The sequence below is a fragment of the Amphiprion ocellaris genome, chromosome 2, assembly GCF_022539595.1.
Source record: "Amphiprion ocellaris isolate individual 3 ecotype Okinawa chromosome 2, ASM2253959v1, whole genome shotgun sequence".
NCBI classification, from domain to species: Eukaryota; Metazoa; Chordata; class Actinopteri; family Pomacentridae; genus Amphiprion; species Amphiprion ocellaris.
In genome coordinates this window covers 16,754,916-16,770,164 of record NC_072767.1, presented here as the reverse complement: position 1 = coordinate 16,770,164, position 15,249 = coordinate 16,754,916, and the positions used below count along the sequence as shown (strand labels likewise).

Here is a 15,249-nt window from a genome sequence, read left to right as displayed (position 1 = left end):
AAGAAAGAGCAAGCAGAAAGAAAGAAAGAAAGAAAGAAAGAAAGCAAGAGTACTAATGGACAACAAAGATGATGGTAGACATGTTCTTAAATATACAGTTGTTTTTGTGTAGTAAACACTTCATGTCAGCATGTCATCAGAATGCTCTATTGAAACTTGTTCAAGATATAAATATTTTTGCTGTAATTGTATTCATTTTTTAAAGTCTGAGAGCTGAGGAAGAAACAAATGGTCCAAAGAGACAATGCAGGAAGGCACAGCTGATGAATTAAAGGAGACAAACCACATGGGGGCAGGAGTTGACAAAAAAGGGACGATAATAGAGATTATGTACTTGCACCATAAACTGCATTGGAATAGGAACCTGACATTTCTATGTACAAATGTATGTCTAAAAATATACCAGCTTCTGTAGGATTTAAAGATTATACTGTTTTTCGTTTGAAGGGACTGTGGTCGGCTATTAAAATGGCGCCTGAAGGTAAAGAAGAAGCAAGAAAATGTTAATTAAGCTAAAGTTACTGAGTGAAATAACTTTAAAAAGAACTTCAAAAAAATTCTGCACATTTTCTCATTTAATTGAAAGGGGTAGCGAGGTACATATAATTCATTTACACTTGTCTGTGTAGTGTATTGCTATACTGTCACTGTTGTTTTATTTTGAAAGGTAACCGGATGTGGAAAGGAATATGACTTCCGGTATCGCCTAATTGACAGTGATGGACAATAATAAATGATTGACTGGCTGGTGTTCGTACGCTTCGTCGTCCTGTCAGGTTATCTAATGAATAACCAAACATTACATGGTGTCAGAAGAAACGGCAAGTATGGCACACTTCAAACCTCCACCGAGTTTGAGCCTGCAAGGGAATCTCGCGGAGAATTGGAAAACGTGGCTACAGCGCTACGAACTGTTTGCTATTGCTAGCGGCGTAGCCGAGAAGTCAGAAGAAGTGCAGTGTGCGACATTTCTGCGTGTTGCGGGAGAAGAAGCCATTAAAGTGAGTAACACGTTTGGCTTAACCAATGATGAGAGGAACAAAATAGCTTCACTGAAGCAAAAGTTCAAAGACTACTGTGAGCCCAGGAAAAATCTGCCGTATATAAGACACTTGTTCTTCACCCGAGCACAAGGCCCATCAGAAATGATAGACGCCTATGTGACAGACCTGAAAAATAAAGCAAAAGACTGTGAATTTGGAGACCTGTATGACTCACTAATACGTGACAGAATTGTCGGTGGAATACGTGATGATCCAGTGAGAGCCAGATTGCTCAGAGAGGCTGATCTAACGCTTGCCAAGGTACTCGACGTGTGCCGTGCCAGTGAACTAACCTCCACCCAAATGAAGGCCTTGCATGATGAAGTTGATGTGCAGAAAATTAGCACAGCAAGGGCAAACAAAAAGACTTATAGCACAAAAGAAAGCCCTGTATGCAGTGAAAAGAAAGTTAACTGTGACAGGTGTGGCTATAAACATGACCAGAGGAGATGCCCAGCCTATGAACAAACATGCAAGAAGTGTGAAAAGAGAAATCATTTTGCAAAGATGTGTCGAGCAAGCAGCAAGAAGAAACCACAAAAGATGCATGCTGTTGAACAAAGTCAAGAATGTGATGAAAATGATGATGACGTGTTCATTGGAACAATGGAAATAAGAGATGTTGGAGCTCTTGAAAATGCACAAAGTGACAGCGACAGATGGACTGAAGAGCTGATAATAAATGACAAAAAAGTCAGATTTCGAATTGACACTGGAGCTGACTGTAATGTCATTTCAGCTAAAACATTTCAGGCACTAGAAGTGGATAGCAAGCTTCATACATCTCGCTGCAAGTTAGTGGCATACTCAGGTCACAAAATGGAGCCACTGGGCAGAGTATCACTAACATGCCGGTACAAGAGTCATAGACACCAGATTGACTTTGAGATAATAAAGGAAGATGCTCCAGCAATACTAGGGAGAAAAACAAGCACAAAGTTAAAAATGGTGAAAAGGCTATATAGCATGGAAAAAAGGATGACATACTGAAAGATTATGGACATTTATTTGCTGGACTAGGATGTTTACCAGGTGAACACACCATAAAACTAGACCCTAATGTACAACCAGTGATACATGCACCTAGGAGGATCCCAGTTGCTCTGAGAGACAGAGTCATCGAGCAGCTTCACAAGATGGAACAATCAGATGTTATAACAAAACAGTCTGAGCCGACTCAGTGGGTGAACAGCATGGTGACGGTTGTCACTCCCAAAAAGGTGAGGATTTGCATGGATCCTAAAGATCTGAACAAAGCAATAAGAAGAGAACATTATCTGCTTCTCACAGTAGAAGAAGTGGTGTCACGCATGCCTAATGCAAAGTATTTCTCTGTGTTGGATGCAAACCAGGGGTTTTATCAAATAAAACTAGATGAAGAGAGCTCCAAGCTGTGCACGTTCAACACACCCATTGGCAGATACCGCTTTAAGCGCCTTTGGCATATCTTCAGCCAGTGAAGTGTTCCAGAGAGCGGTGGCCCAGATGATTGAGGGGTTAGATGGTGTAGTCAACATCATAGATGATCTGTTGGTCTGGGGAGACTCACTCGAGCAACATGACAAGAGGCTACTGAAGTTACTACAAAAATCAGAGGAGAATAGCCTCAGATTCAACAGAAACAAGTGCAAATTCCGAATGACAGAAGTCAAGTACATTGGACACACACTCAGTGCAGACGGACTACGGCCTGATGATGAGAAAATTAGAGCCATTGTCCAGATAACTCCACCTGCTGACAAGCAGTCATTAATGCGATTTATGGGAATGGTTCAATATCTGTCTAAATTCATTCCAAATCTGTCCAAGATATTTGCACCACTCAGGAAACTGCTGCAGGGAGAAACAGAATGGCACTGGGAGGAGCCTCAACAACAGAGCTTTGATCTGCTAAAAAAGCTGATCACAGGAGCCCCCACTCTGAAATGCTATGATGTCAACAAAGCTGTGACGCTGTCTGTAGATACCAGCTCAGAGGGCATCGGAGCTGTGATACTGCTAGATGGACAACCTGTGGCATATGGATCTAGAGCACTCACAGACTGTCAACGCAGGTATGCTCAGATAGAAAAGGAGTTGCTAGCCATTTTGTATGGATGCGAAAAATTCCATCAGTATGTATATGGCAGAGTGATCCAGGTTGAAAGTGACCACAAACCTCTGGAAAGCATCTTCAAGAAGCCGCTGCATCAAGCTCCCATGAGGCTGCAGAGGATGTTGCTGTGTTTGCAGAAGTACAGTGTGTCTGTAACTTACAAGCGAGGAAAAGAGCTTCACATTGCAGATGCACTGAGTCGTGCTTACCTTCACAAGCACAGAGAGGATCTCCTGGAAGAAGAACTGCAGGTAAAATGGATCACACTACGCTTGCCCATCTCTGATGAAAAGCTAACAATGTTCAGAAATGCAACTGCAGAGGACACAGTGCTGCAGCAGCTAAAGAACATGGCAATGAACGGATGGCCAAGAGACAGGTCCGAAGTGCCCGAATGCTTTCAACCCTTTTGGACTTTCCGAGAGGAGATCAGTTTTGCCTCAGGACTGCTGTTCAAAGCAGAGAAGCTCATTGTACCACTACAGCTGCGACCACAGATGCTGGACAAGATACATGAGTCACACTTAGGAGTGGTCAAATATAAAGAAAGGGCCAGAGATGTTCTATATTGGCCAGGCATGTCCACACAGATTGAACAGGTGGTAGCGCAGTGTGCTGTGTGTAATGAGAATAGGTACAGCAATCAAAAGGAACCAATGATCTCACATCCCTTACCATCTAGACTATGGGAAAAGGTCGGTACTGATCTGTTTCACAGCAATGGTTCAGAGTTTCTTCTGTGTCGACTACTTTTCAAAGTACACAGAAATTATGAGGCTGAGTGACACAACCAGTAAGGGCGTAATAACTGCCATGAAATCCATATTTGCTAGGCATGGAATCCCTGACATTGTTATTTCTGATAATGGTCCCCAATATGCTTGTGAGGAATTTAGAAGCTTTGCAGAGAGCTGGGAGTTCACTCATGTCACATCAAGCCCTGGTCATGCTCAGTCTAAAGGACAAGCAGAAAGAACTGTACAAACAGTGAAAAAGCTGCTTAAAAAGTCTCAGAGTGATGCTGGTGACCCCTACATAGCACTTCTGGAGTACCAAAATACTCCACTGGAGAGTGTGGGACTATCACCTGTACAGATGCTGATGGGACGTCGGTTGAAGACAAAACTGCCAGCATCTACCTCACTACTCACTCCTGAAAGAGCATTCAATGTGCACAGACAAAGCAAAGCAAAAGCAATACTATGATCATCATGCTAAGCCACTGCCTGAACTTCACAAGGGAGAGAATGTGAGAATGCCGTCTGGAGACAAATGGAAGCCAGCAGTGGTTCTGAAAAGGCACAATCAACCGCGTTCATATGTGGTTTGCACATCTGAAGGTAGGATGCTCAGATGCAACAGAAGACATCTAAGACAGACTGCTGAGTCAGTGTTTCCACCTACTGCTGCTGAGAGCGACGTGGATATGAACTGTGAGAAGACTCCGTCTGCTGACACGGTCCAGTCGCACATGCAGTCCTTAGCTACAACTCTAAGTAGTCATACTTGTAACCCGTCTACACTTGCACAACCTTACCGTACCAGATCAGGTAGACTGGTCAAAGCTCCACTAAGATACAATGTGTGAAATGAGCACTACTGAGTTTAAATCTGCTATATGATGGATTGTATGATGTTTATTATGACATTGAGTTCGTAAGGAGTAAGATTTTGTTGTTGTTTAAGCAAAGTGGACACCGTTAGTTCTCATGAGAAGGCATTACATCACAATCAGTGCAAAGTATTCATTTTGTTGTGATATATGATCACTGATGTTTTTAAGTTTGATATATATATATATGTATATGTATATGTATATATATATGTGTGTGTGTGTGTGTGTGTGTGTGTGTGTGTGTGTGTGTGTATAAGAAAATCTTTATTTGTTCACCATTTTACTGACCAGTTTACAGTTTGTTATGTTGTCATTTACAGGAAAACAAAATCTTCAGAAGGGGGATGTAGTGTATTGCTATACTGTCACTGTTTTATTTTGAAAGGTAACCGGATGTGGAAAGGAATTTGACTTCCGGTATCGCTAGGTTGACAGTGATGGACAATAATAAATGATTGACTTGCTGATGTTCGTACACTTTGTCGTTCTGTCAGGTTATTTAATGAACAACCAAACATTACAGTCTGCATTTTCTGTTTCCTTTTTGAGTCAAAATGTTAGCCAAAAACGTATGCTAGCAAAGTAACTGATGAAGTAGTGGTAACGGTTGCTAGAAATTTATGTTTGTGTTTCTTTCTATCTTTATTTACATTTCTTTTATATTTAACTCTAAAGTTTGCTTTTAGGTGGTTTTAACAGACTTTAAAGACACTAGAAGACTCAACTGTATAAATAATTGGAATTTAAGGCTGTCAGCTTAGCTAACATGCTAATGCTCAACACAAAAATTATATCGTTACCAGGGCACCAATGTTCACATTTTCTGAGCCCCTAAAAAGGTGAAAACTTATTCTTGTTTGTTGATAGTAACAAACAGCACAGTGTGTGATACCATTCTGTTTAAAACAATATCACCTGCAAGCAATTGAGTAATTAGCTCAAGAAATTATGGCTATATAGACCCATTAAAACGGAACTAATTAGCATTGTGCTCCTAAATATTTCATTGCATTTTCACTTAGGTTTCATTAAGACTGCGATTAAAATAACAGAGAGGGGAAAGCCTCAAGTCAGCAGTGCAGGATAAATATGCAGACACAATATTAGTGAGTTTATTTTGGATAAAGCAGGAAAGCATCCCTCAAGGGGCTAACATGCCTAACATTCACACACCCTTAAAAATTACTGCTGCTGCAGGACTTTCCAGATAATTAGCATCCGCCGAATTTCCATTTAAACTGTTTATACTGCCACTGTACAGCAAGGTAACGTTAACAAAGCCGAAATATCACTACGTTTATTATTATTTTTTTTTTTTATTAATCCGTGTAAGCACTTGAACGCGACTAAGTTTTATGTGTGTGCGTGAATGCAGCATCACTCTCCCTCCCTCTCCGGTGCTGACAGGTACTCCGGGGTTGCGGCTTTCTGCAGACTTCAGCTGAGGTGTCGACAGTAACTTTAGTGGATGTCATCCTCCGATTGAAACTTTGCAGTGCAACGTGCCAAAGCGAGGCTACTACAATCAGCGGCTCAGACTGGGGGATGCTCCTACATCAGCTCTGCATTACATCCTCAGCAAGTGTGCAGCCTGCATGCAGCAGTCGGCTGCAGCTCGTGTCCGTCTGTCGTTGTGCAACGCTCGCAAGGTAAGACTGATTTGTCACTTGAATGATGGACACTTTCATTAATTAACGTTTCATTCGAACAGAAATGCATCAACGCTGCACGACATTTTAAGGATGTAACCTAATAACAGTCGCTGCAATCTCCTGACAAAATTGAATTACTGCGTTAGAAACGATGTACTTGAGCAGAGTTTGATTTCCACTTCATATCTGACAACTATTTTGGGGCTTTGTGACCAAAATTAACTTGAACAACTTGTTTTGCACTTGTTAATCTGTTTTTTTAGATTCAACTTTCAAATAACTGCAGTTGTACACTTTTAAGTCCTAGTTTTCAGTTTTGATTCAGCACTGAATTGCAAGAATTCTTGAACGCTACAGTGACTTTTCTAAAATGATTGTGGTAATTCATGCATTATAAACTACAGTGACAAGAGGAAAGTGAGGAAAAATTGTTCCTCTTTGCTAGGGGGGCACACTGTGCCCCATTTGACCTTCTCAGCTTCTCCAGAAAAACAGAAATGTAGCTAAGCTGTTTGTAGATCTACAGTATTAAGCACAGAATTCAGGCAGCTCCCAGGAATGGCCCTACCTCAGAGCTGAGTCATGCAAATTATACCTCTTTTTTCTTTCTTCTATATTTGAACTGTTATCACCAGACCACAATCTTTTCATGTCAAATTGCATACCATAAAAGCCAAATATACTGTCTGACTTGACATCAAGTCGTCTTCCTAAATATTCCTGAAGCAAGTGACATTTTTACAACAAGAGAAGAGGAAATAACCAAACTGCACTGATATTTTCTTGCAAAGAAAGAGGAAGCTGATGCAGATAACTTGGAAGGTTTCATCACAATGCTATTTTACATCCCACTGGTAGGAATTTCCAGTTTTTTTAAGACAAATTAAACAGAATTCCATACAAGTGGTAACTAGTTGTAAATTCTTCTGTGCATTTCTACAGTGATGTTTTATAGGGCAGCAAATTGTAATGCAGAAACATGTTGGCTCACAACTCCTGGAAATATTTTTGAGATCCAAACAAGGATGTCAGTAAAAGCCACTAAACCCGTTTTTAGAATGAAATACATCTTCATGATATTGATTTACGAAAAAAAAATATTATCCTAATTATTGTCAGTCTAGTGATTCAAGTAATTTGTGATTCTGTTATTTCAAGGAAAAAGTACAGGAGATGACTGGAAAGTGTATAATTTTATGGGGTTGAATTACACTGCCAAAGCATTTTCCTCTTTCCCTCAGGGCTTGTAAAAGAAATCCAAAGATGCTTGTATTTAAATACCCAATAAAGCAGAGAAAATTAGCATCGGAGGACACATCGAAACCATGTGGAACTAGCGAAGAAATCTTTCAATGAAATGCAACCTTCTGGAGGCAAAAATCCAAACTGAATGAAAAGTGCTGATACTGTGGTGCAGTGTGATAATACCCCCTCTGCTCCGAGCAGAGACACAGTGAAAGCCATCTAGAATTTCACACAAATAAGATGTTTGCTGCTGTGTGGCTACTTAGCTGCAAGCCTAGCCATGCTTGATGTGTGTGTGTGTGTGTGTGTGTGTGTGTGTGTGTGTGTGTGTGTGTGAGAGAGAGAGAGAGAGAGAGAGAAAGAGAGAGACCAACTCAGACAGAGATAACTTAATGAAGTTGTCATTTTTGCAAACCCCTCTGGCAATGATTTGGTCTGTGCTTTTTACAAATACAGGCAGCTGTGAAGTCACTTTAACTCTTTAGTAGGACTGTTGGAGAAATCGCTAGATGTACAAGGGGGATATAGCGAAAAGGATAAAAAAAAGGATCCTAAAGGTGCAGAAATGATGAGGAGGAAAACACAGATGAAGCAAGAAAAGTCGATTAAGAGCAGTCAAGATAGTAGAATAAGATTCCAAACCACCAAAGAAACGAAACCAGGACTTTATAGAAGACAATGTTTGTAAAGGACAACAAGAACAAAAGAAAGTGTGAGGAAACTATAGGAGAGAAAAGGAATTAGGTAATTTCATGGATGAAAGGAAGACAAGTAATGGTGAGGTGTTTTTATCTAGTCCAAAAATAACTCCTCTTCCATGTAACAAACAGTAGTTATTCAATGTCTAACCTGGTCCTCACTGAAGTATCCTTCTTAGTCATATTTTAGCTGATTCTGTACTTACTGTAACCTACAGGTAAACACATTCTGGAGACAGTTTCAGACATGTTCTCAAGACAAGCACCCAACCACAGGGAGAAAATGATATTCCACCTCAGTCACATGTCTATTTTTACACCTCAGAAATAGTTCAGGAGAGGTCAAAGAGCCTTTTTACAAACTGTGATGTCCCTGCCATTTTTGTGTACCGGATTGGTTTTCATTGAATACAAAACAACAAAATAAATAGGTGTTTTAGGACCCAAGGAGTTAGATGTGTGATTTTATGCCTTGTTTTTGACATGTCATGAATGAAAAGTCCAGCCAGCCCCAAGCCAAGTATTTGAACTGTTGACAAATTTCCCTTGAATTTCAAAAATGACGTGAGATTTTATAGCGAAGAAACTCAAAGCTAAGATTCACAATGCAGTGCTCAAGCTGTATGCCTAGTGTATGATTTGAAGTGGGTGTCAGTTTTGTGTAATTATGTGTCTGTAATGTATGTGTGAGTTTTCAGTATGTAGTAGCAGATGCTGGGATCCAACTTTTTCTCTTCATGTATCAGTTCCCATACCTTAGCTACGGCATTCTACTAAGTTTAAAACGTGCTGACCTCGCTGTGCATTTGGATAATTTTGTCTGTGTGTCTTGGTGTGCTGCTGTGTTGCTTCTGACTGCTGTGTAATGTTTCTAAGTTGATTGTAGCTGTGTGTATGCCCAAGTCAAATTTTCCCTTTGGAACAGTAAACCAGCTTATCATATTTTTATGTAAGATAACTCGCAACCCAACGTGACGGAATAATAGTAACTGACTGTGGAAACACAACATTTTGTAAAGACTGACAAAGACAGAACGTGGATCACTTACATTAGGACTGATACTTGATCTGCTTAATAAGGCCGGTCTGGTGCCAGAACCAGATCTACTAGATCAGTACATCTCTGCCACAGTTAGGAGCCACTTATCTGGAAAGGTACACTGGCTTCCTCATATACTTGCTACTAACTTTCCTAAATAGAGCGGGTCTCCGAAACCGATAGTGCTGTTTTAAGAACAGATAGACTAACTTATCAGACCTGACTTAAATGCATCAGTTTTGGGAGAATTCATGCACAGGTTTTCGCGTTGCTGACCGCTTCTGAACTCTGGATTGTTTAGGAATTCAGTCAGCCTTCTTCTCTGCAGGGAAAAGCCAACAACGGTCCATCTTCATTTACATGATCATGTTTTGATCCAGAGTGCGCATTGAGAGGAGGGTTATTCACAGTCTGCTCTGTGTGTGTGTGTGTGTGTGTGTGTGTGTGTGTGTGTGTGTGTGTGTGTGTGTGTGTGTGTGTGGGCGGGCGTGCGTAAGAGAGACAGAGAGAGAGACAGAGAGAGAGACAGAGAGAGAGAGACAGAGAGAGAGAGAGAGACAGAGAGCGAGAGCGAGAGAGAGAGAGAGAGAGACAGAGAGAGAGAGAGAGAGAGAGAGAGACAGAGAGACAGAGAGAGAGAGAGAGAGAGAGAGAGAGAGTAGGGTGCTGTTCTACAGTGGAATAGCATTTTAACTCATTTAGTAATGTGAAAATAGAAAAGCAATATATGGCAGTTGTATTGCATCGTATTGTATGGGCAACAGTGTAAGAATATTTTATGTTGTACAACTACGGCAGGATAAATAAATACACATACATTCTTGTTAATTACCTCAGTAATGAACACTGATTATATGATCATACTGTGATGACTTTTAACCTTTGAAAAATGCAATTTAAAGAGACTGACTGATAATAGGATCCAATGTTCAGCTGTTTTATGATTATAAGTTGCTTTTAGAAAAACAAATGTAGCAGAATATTGACTTTAACCATACTGGTTAGTCCTAGTTGATGCATTGTGCCATCTGCAGTGGTATTATTTACACTTCCTCCAAACAGTAACTGGTTCATTGAGTACAAAAAGTATGGTCGGTACAACACGTGTAACATGAAGGAATTTTGTGAAATGCACTGACTGTAGTTGTATTTCATCTAACAAAAAGGAAACAACCTTATGTGCCAACTGAAATATCAGCAGAGTTGCCTGCTACTGTCTGTGAGTTTCATCTTCTCTGCACAGTGTCCTTCATTTGAAATAATCACATCGTGCTGCCTTGCTGAGTAACATCAGCTGGAATTGGCCTGGTGGTGAGGCCGATTATTTTTGCAGCTTAATTCAATTGGTTGGATTGTGTCACTCTAATGTGATTGGCAAAATGGATGCCCTTGGACTATAAAAGGCAGCCAATAGAGGCATTAGAGAGTGGCTGAGTAAAAGGGGAAATTGTCCTCTAATGCTGTGTTGTCTGCTCTGGCCTTTGTGTTTGTTGTTCACCATACTTGCTTTGGAATTTGGTGAGCATCTGTCAAAAAGCCAGGCCTGTTTAGATCATACAGTAAGTGAGTCTATTTATGTTCTATAATAAAATGGATGTTGCTATGGTACCCTAGAGAATCGTGGTCATGGGAAACAGCTGAGGTCAAACCAACAGGAAGAGGAAAAAAGAGGAAGAAGTGCTTTTAAGGGTTAGAATATGGGTTCAGTTTTCTCCAAAGTGAACTTGGTCACTGGTTCTGCTGGGATATGCTTTCCCTCAGTGTTCACTTATTTTCAACTCACGATCGCTGACCCTTCTATACTCTTCTGTGCTGTGAGCAGTATTGGAATGTATACAAGCATGTCTTTCCCTTGTAAATAAAAAGAAAAAAATGCCAACACTGTAGAAGAGAGCATCCCAAGACGTACAGATCATAAAACCTTACTTGTTGGCCAGTTGTTGACATCTCTGCTGAATTGCCCTTGACTTATGTCTTGCTTCTAACCCAGAAAAGGAAATCTGACCTCCCCAAAGAACATGTGCCACATGCATATTTTTCCTTTTTTCTTGCCAAGGAATATCTAACTCCCTTAAATTGCTTTCCCTCCACCGACTCCTCAAATTGAATCCAAGCGTTCAGTTGTTTGCCTGGAAAGACTCTGTTATCTTCCGAGGGTTTTCAACAAGCCATGTGGAGCCCCTTTGAAAACTTTATGAGATAAACCGCTGACAATATCAGGGAACAGCCTCAACACTTTAAAATGGCATACAGCTGTTCAATAGTCTGTGCTGCTCAGTTGTTACACGGATCATCTGGCTGAAAGATGCACAGAAAGTGCTTAATATCAAGAGGTAAAGACAGACAGGGTGTGGCCAACACTGGTTTCATTGGCATCCTCATACTGCAAAAGTTCCTGAATGAACCTCAGTTGTTAAGGCTCTAAGACTTGATGGTAGATTTTTATAGTGATCATATGGAGAACACTGTTACTTAAATCCTTTACCCTGTAATAAGTGAAAGTGAAGTGGGAAATTTGGAGCAGTCGTGGCAGGTCGACACAGCAGGGGAAAATGTCTAAAATGTAAGTTGTATAGAAACTTCACAAAGAGCGTTCACCAGTTTAAAAATTTAGAAAGAGGGGTGAGAGATAACAAAACACTTGGCAAAGATGTGTTCGTGTTGTCACTCGACAAAGCTCTGAAACAGCTCTCCATATTAGATTATGTTTCTGCTACAGTACACCATGTCATACCCTAACAACAGAATAACATCTGATACTACAAAGTGAGAAAGCTCAGGTTCTGAACTGTTGGCAGAGTGCAACTTTACAAAAGCTTTGTTCTGATTTTTAAATTTGGATTGGCTCCTAATTCATCAACAGAAACATCAGCATGCACCTGTCATGTATGACTAAAGTGTGTTGAAGGGTTTGAGTGGGAATATGTGCTCATTTATGTTTTGTAGTGTGTAAAAATATGGTCCCAGAAATAGTCATTATTTATGTTACTCATTACCTGTGTAACCACTAAGGGTAATTACCTTGTCACTTGTTATATTATAGGCTTTTTAGTTAAACCTTCAAAATTGACAGTTTCAGTCATTCTTACCTTTAAACATTACAGTAACTGCACTTCAGTGTGAGTGATTCGCAAAACATGAACATGACGATGGCCAGTATTTTCGGCTTTTAGTGTAATAATAGAACAAATGAGAGCACTTAGCATCATTCGCCATCAATTTATTTTACTTTGCTCATTTAGCCGGTACCATAGAGTTTATGTAATGTCCAGTAAACACAACATTTAGCTAAAGTTTCTGTCATTTATCTGATTTGCTTACTAAGACAAAGGCTCATTTTGACGAAAACAACAATGTTTATGGTAATTTGATTGCTAATTTTAATCATCATTGTAAGTATGGTGCAACAGTAGTTTGTTACATTGTATATTATAGCTTCACTCCATCTGAATGAGTGCAGCTATAAAGGATACATTCATGGATGAAGCCAGCAATAATAGATGAAGGTTCAGTATGTCAGTATGTATATTTCCAACATCAGCACAATATGTATCTACCGTATCATAATGAAATATCTAATAATGGCAACAGCTCTCCATGCATGCTTCTGAATAAGTGTGGGTATGTAGACATAATATGTGTGTGTGTGTGTGTGTGTGTGTGTGTGTGTGTGTGTGTGTGTGTGTGTGTGTGTGTGTGTGTGTATAGCCAGGGCATAGTGTGATTCTGGGAAGACTCTAAGAAAGTCAAATTGAAAGTAGCAATTTTGAATGTTGTTTATGAGCACTTTGCAAAAATAAGATTGGTCATTGCTTAATTTTCTGTTTGCCCAAAACATTTCTGTCATCTTTGTTTCTCAACTGATTTTTTTTAGTGAATTAACTATCGCTATATATATTAATATTGCAATGCAAAAGTACACATTCCATGCCAGAGGGTTATATGGCTGACTTTTAATCAAATTACAATTCAGTGAAATGTCTGAAAACTAATATAGTATTTTTTAAATGTTATAATGATACATTGGCAATAAATAAAAATAGTTTTAAAACTATTGTTCAAAACTGTTTGTGCTTTAGAGTGAAGAAATAGCGCTAAGTCAGTGAGGCAGATTTGCAGATGGTTGTCTTGTCTTTGGTATTTAGTACAAAGCATCATGTTAGAGAGTTAGAGAGCAGAGAATGCTCCTTTTGATGTCTAGTACCATACTGTATGCAGTATGTACTGTGTCTAAGCTCATTGCGACACAGAGGTCATTCATCCTCCTGAACGACCTCCATGCCTCCATTAGGTTAACCAGGAAATGGTGTTAGACACAGACAGGAGTCCATATACTGTATGAACGACTCCTCTCCTCTAATCTACATGATGACACGCACATAGATTAGATTGATATGACTGATGGATCCTTTAGTTGGATGTGTGTAAATGGATCCTGGAGAACGGTCGGATGTGGTGGGGTCTGTCAGCCTTTCGTGACATCACTGACATCATGGACATCATGGACATCCACGTGACATCACTTAATGTGATTGGGTGCTGTGTGGGTCTCACTGCACGTGCTAAGTCTCTGCCTCTTTGCCTGACAAGGATTTTGTTGTTCCGTCTTTACCAATGACATGTCACCACACACACACACACACACACACACACACACACACACACACACACACACACAAACACACACACACACACACACACACACACACACATGCATAAACCATAATGACAGTACAACCCCCCACATGCACGTGTGCGGCGCCACCCCATAATACAATACACAAAGGGCACAGTGACACATGCAACACACAAACAATGATACTACCTGACAACAAACAGCTAATCATATGCAGTAGAGAGTCATTATTGTTTCTATCAATTGAAATTAATTTTCTATTGATCCAGCTATGACAATTTCTATAGGTTTGTGATCTTCATCCTAATTTCCATATATATCAGATATATTCCTTGGACTTATAGAATATGAGGCTATCTGCATTTCAGGAGAATATCAAAAATCTATAATGCAAATGATCTAATTTTGTTGATCAACTGGCATTAACATCTTTGTGTTATGGCAGATGGTTTTCTTTTTCTAAACAAAACTGCAAAGTTGCATTTCTACAACATTGTTATTGAATGAAAATGACCCATACCAGTTGTAAAGTGTGGGTAGGCGATATAACAATATCTGTTTGGTAATATAGTGTGTACTTAGCTTTTCTAAGCATCTCCCTTTTTTGCATTTCAGATGTAGTATGTCAGTAATGCCTCACTCTATGATTATAGAAGTAGCTATGTAAATAACATTACTGTTTCCTTTAAATTTATACATAATTAACTAGCCCATGTCTGCGTGGTGTGTGAAGTCATAGCCAAAATGTGAAAATATAGAACTGCAAACTAACTTCCACTTTATACTTAAAAATAACAACCATTTATCTTTCCATAAATAGTACTTGCAGTCTGGTACTATAGTAGAGAGTTGCAGCTTTTATGTAGCCTTGAAAAGTAGCACATTATATCTTGCACTGACTGAACTGGCTTGTATATTCTCAGTGAAACCTCCCACATCTAGTCTCTGATTGCATGTCCAGACCCCCTAAAAAGATGTGAACATATATCATTCATGCTGTGCTGTACTTTCCACAATCCACCTACTAGTAAACTGGCACATTCCAGAGCCATTAGTTGTGAAAGGTCACTGAGCGGAGGAGAGATGAGTAATCTGAATTCTCGTGGCTCTTAATTTAATTGGACTATGGATAATAATAACTGCACACAACATTGAATTTGAAGCTAAATAATATAGGTTGTATAATGTGTAGTCTCGGCATCAGTTTTAAATGTTAAGTTATTTGG

General features: G+C 39.7%; 1 protein-coding gene across 1 annotated transcript in view; it reads left to right on the top strand.

Moving 5' to 3' along the window:
- The first annotated feature begins 6,212 nt into the window (after window positions 1-6,212).
- bcar3 (BCAR3 adaptor protein, NSP family member) overlaps window positions 6,213-15,249 on the top strand; it is a 76,439-nt gene continuing 67,402 nt past the window's right edge. The window contains exon 1 of the mRNA XM_055004553.1: window positions 6,213-6,402. The gene's annotated coding sequence lies outside the window, so the exon portion shown is untranslated. The remainder of the gene's footprint in view (window positions 6,403-15,249) is intronic.